General features: G+C 40.9%; 1 long non-coding RNA gene across 1 annotated transcript; it reads right to left on the reverse strand.

Annotated features, from left to right (window-relative positions):
* Nucleotides 1-1,960: 1,960 nt before the first annotated feature.
* LOC310745055 lies at nucleotides 1,961-4,020 on the reverse strand. The gene is made up of 3 exons (XR_014539869.1): nucleotides 3,598-4,020; nucleotides 2,368-3,367; nucleotides 1,961-2,138 (listed from the first exon to the last, which is right to left on the reverse strand). It is a non-coding gene; the product is annotated as an uncharacterized lncRNA (long non-coding RNA).
* Between the last annotated feature and the right edge of the window lie 607 nt (nucleotides 4,021-4,627).

The following is a 4,627-nucleotide window of genomic DNA, read 5'->3' on the forward strand; positions in this document are numbered from 1 at the left end:
TGTTTCTCCTCAGATTCTTACTCCTGCCACTCAGTACTCAGTGCCATTTTTCAGTAATCAACAGTAGCACAAAATTGACAGGAAACATAACTGGCAGTGACAAGACTTCCCCTTCTGCTTTGCAGAGTCTTTGTTTTGTGTTAGCTGAGACCATCCCTGGACACCCTGGGTAGGAAAACTGCTGAAAAAGTTGACTTGAAATCTCTTTTAAACCTGGGTTTCAACTATGTATGCTCTCCGCAGAAAGAATGTGAGTCCTGTGGGAACTGGAAAGAGCTTTTCTTTTTCTTGCTACAGAACTGCAGGTCAGAAACATTTTCTATATTTTCAGATGCAAAGTAGGAAAAGATCCCTTATCCTTTTAGCTGCCCTCATCCATGCCTGACAACCTACACTTTGTCAAAATACCTTCTTCTAGAGACAAGTATTATTGGCACAGCAGCCATAACTTCTTTTGCATCTGGTCTCCTAGTTCCTGATATGCCCTGGTTTGCTGATTTCCCTGAGCCAGAGATGGGACTAATTTCCTGTGGGTTCTGTGCAGGGAAGGAACAGGTTGAATAGCTGTAAAGGAAGGTCTTCTGCTACCCACAGCTATTGGTAGTTCCCTGTTTGGTACCTCTGCCTATCTAGTTTTATTTATTTGGCCCACCTTCTTATGGACCTTCCAATCTGGCAGTGGCAGCACCCATGGAGGGCAGCCATATCCTGTTCACAGATATATATCTCATCCAGGACCCTCTCAAACCTGACAATGTCTCTGGTCTTAGTCACTCTTGAGAAAGTACAGTGGTACCTCGGGTTACATATGCTTCACGTTACAGACTCTGCTAACCCAGAAATAGCACCTCAGGTTAAGAACTTTGCTTCAGGATGAGAACAGAAATCGTGTTCCGGTGGCGCGGCAGCCGCTGGAGACCCATTAGCTAAAGTGGTGCTTCAGGTTAAGAACAGTTTCAGGTTCAGAACGGACCTCCGGAACGAATTAAGTACTTAACCCGAGGTACCACTGTATTATTATTATTTTTTATTGAATTTATATACCACCCTATACCTGGAGGGTTCAGGGCAATTCACAGAAAAGATCACAATGTATAAAATCAAAATAGAAGCAATAACCCAATAACACCCTCCCCCAAAAAGCCACATTTTCAAAGGGTATAAAATGTCAATCAGGGCAACCAAAGGCCTGGTTAAAAAGGAACGCTTTTTTGCCTGGCGCCTAAAGGTGCATAATGAAGGTGCCAGGCGAACTTCCCTGGGGAGAGCATTCCACAGATGGGGAGCCACTGCTGAGAAGGCCTGTTGTTGTGTGCCTCCCTCTGCACCTCTCGAGGAGGAGGCACACGAAGGAGGGCCTCAGAAGATGATCTCAGCATCGGGTAGGTTCATGTGGAAAGAGGTGTCCTTGAGGTATTGCAGTCCTGAGCCATTTAAGACTTTATAGGTCAAAACCAGCACTTTGAATTGGGCCAGGAAATGAATTGGTAGCCAGCACAGTCGGACCAGGATCAGTGTAATATGCTCAAACCGTCTTGCACCGGTGAGCAACCTGGTCACTGAATTCTGCACTAACTGAAGTTTCTGAACTGTCTTCAGTGGCAGCTCTACGTATGACACACATTATACACATACATAACAGCCTCGTGATATTGCCTCCCGCAACATGGTATGCATGAGATTGTTAATCTTAGGGTCATGGGTTTGAACCCCAGGTTGGGGAAGCAATTTTTGCATTGCAGGGTTTTGGATTCGATGTCCCTTGTGGTTCCTTCTAACTCTACAATTCTATGATTCTGTGTTAGTTGTTTAGTATGCAAGGTTGGATATGCATATTTTAACACACATCAGTGACCAGGCAGAAGAAAGTGAATAGTGATATAAGCAAAAAAAAGGGGAACTTTTGGCTAGATTCCTGTGCCACCAATTCTAACAGTAACAACAACAATTATTTTATTATTTATACCCCGCCCATCTGGCTGGGTTGCCCCAGCCACTCTAGGCAGCTTCCAACCATATTAAAACATAACATAACATCAAACATTAAAAACTTCTTGATACAGGACTGTCTTCAGATGTCTTCTAAAAGTTGTGAAGTTCTTTATCTCCTTGACATCTTATGGGAAGTGAAGGAAGGTCTTATGGGAAGTGAAGGAAGGGGGATTCTCTTACTGTAAAAATCTTGAAAACTTTTCAACATTCAATAAATAATAAAAAAGAATGGTATCAGAGATTTAAACCTGAATGGCAAAGGCAATCCAATACTATCCTATTTCTATGCTCTCTCTCTCACTCTCTCACCCCCACACCCCCCCACACCACCACCACCAATTCTCTAGTGTTCATTTTCATTTTTCAATCACACACCACCAGCAGCCAATGGGATCCACATTTCTTGTCCCAGTTCTGCAGCTGACGTCAAGTTCCACCATCAACAGGGGGGTGGCTGTGGGGTCTGGAGGAATATAGATACACAATAAACATGATCCTGCTATGTTCCACTCATATTCTGTCCATGACTCCACTCCATTTTATCTTTGCCAGCAAAGCAGCTCCACCAGTGGAATGTACCACATTTTTTCATGGTGTCAAAGGGCTTTCATGAAATCGTGAAGCTTCTCAACCACTGAATCTCAGGTACAGAATCGAGTACCTTTAAAAAATAAATAAATACATAAATGGCAATTTCAGTGTTACACAGTCAGGATTAGACAATGCTAACTACACAAATCAGAAGAGGAATACTAAACGCATGTTGATGACTATCCTTCTTTTTTGAATATCTTACAGTTGTAATAACTTTACTTAACGCTAGTGTTGACCATGTGATGAGTGGCAAATACTGGATTATTTTATTATATTCCCTGTCCAAAACATTTTTCAAAAACACAGTCTAATTGCCCTGAATTCTTAGAAGTCTTTCCCCCTGAGAACTGGTATTCTAATAATTTTCTTGCAAAGTAGCAAACTCCTTCCTGCAAATTGCTTCCTCTCTTGTTCTTTGGGCACTTCATGCTTCCAAATTATTTGATCCCAAGAGGCACTGGCAGTTGTTGTGAGTACTCCTTGATGTTCTTGCTGTTTTGTAAAACGAATTGCAATTTCTCTTTAATCTCTCAGTCAAAAAAGGTTCTTTCATTTAGCTCTATTCCTGATTCATTAAACACATTTGAAATCCGTTGGACTATATGAAAAGCTATAGAGAGGCAGAACGATCAATGTTCCAAATACTCATTCTTTTGAATTTGGAAAGACATATTTTCCCACACAAAGTCTTCACGTTTGTGAATGTTCTCTCTCTTTTTAAAAAGCTGCCACTGCCATTGTTTCTTCTACCCGCTGCTTCATAGAGGATATGGGGATCTTTCTACGAAGGAAGGGAAAAAGTCATAATTAGGAAATTATATTGAAGACGTAGCATATTCAGCTTGTACAGCTATGTTGCTATGTCCCTATCTGATCCAAAATGCCCAAAGATGAGGGACCACTCGACATTGTCAGAAATAGTCACAAAGTTCCATCCCTTTTGGACTTGTGTATAGCCTGTAGAAGAATTAAACAAAAAAGAGAGTTTTGAGCTTTGTTCCAATTACTTACATTTATGAATTCACAAACAGCCATTTTAAATTGTATCCTGTATTTCATATATACAGGAAGCTACCAGTCTCTCCCAACCCCAGTTCTGTACTTACACCTGGAAACAGCAGCAAAAAAAGCTAGTGATGTCATAGTGTGGTTAAGATGATGCGGAAATGACTTAATACATTCTTGTGATGTTAACATCCCAATCTTCTCTACATCACAAAGGATCTCCGCTTTGATCATAAGAGTACAGTCTTCAAATCAATTGGAGTACTGTGCTTGTTAACTAAAGGAGCTGGTGAACTTTTCTTTATTTCAGTGGGTCTAAATCAGCTTGTTGTTGAAATACTCTGGTTTATGAATGACAGCTGCCGAGCCACTTGTAAGATGGGTCTATATTTATAGTTTATGTCTACCATAAATGCGGTTGTACTGTTTCTCTGAGAGACGGGGGAGGGGAGAGGGAGGGAGGGAGACACAGAAAGATTTCACACAGTTAATAATTGAAATTGAGATCTTAAGTCTGGAACTATTTCCTAAGAAATGCTACTACCCAGTTTCCTAGCGTGCATGCTCTATTTAATCTCTAGTCTGAAAGCTTGTCAAAACTAATTACATCCAGAACTACAAGGCACAAGAGGTCAGCGAATTGGTAGGGCCTCCAAGAAACTACAAGGATAAATTATTTACAAAAGAGGTTTACAGTAGAAAATTGAAATTAATTCCTTGGCAACAGAAGGTTGGGGAGGGGCTAGGGTGAGACACCGACACATAGCACTTAGAAGAATGAAGGCAGCATTTTTATTTTTTTAGCAAATTGGTATCACTGCATCATGGCATGTGCAAGAATCCAGATCAATCTGTTAAGGATCGAGTTTGGCAAGAATGGGGACCCTGAACCAGGAGCAAAGCTTTTTTGTTTTTTTAAAATAGTTTTTATTTGGTTTTACAAAATCAATCACACAATTAACATTCTTAGAAACATTGCAAATAAAACAAGATTCTTAGGACTTCCCCCCTCGCCTCCATGGATTCCTTAAAAACC

Source organism: Podarcis filfolensis (genome assembly GCF_964270895.1).
Source record: "Podarcis filfolensis genome assembly, chromosome: 11".
NCBI classification, from domain to species: Eukaryota; Metazoa; Chordata; class Lepidosauria; order Squamata; family Lacertidae; genus Podarcis; species Podarcis filfolensis.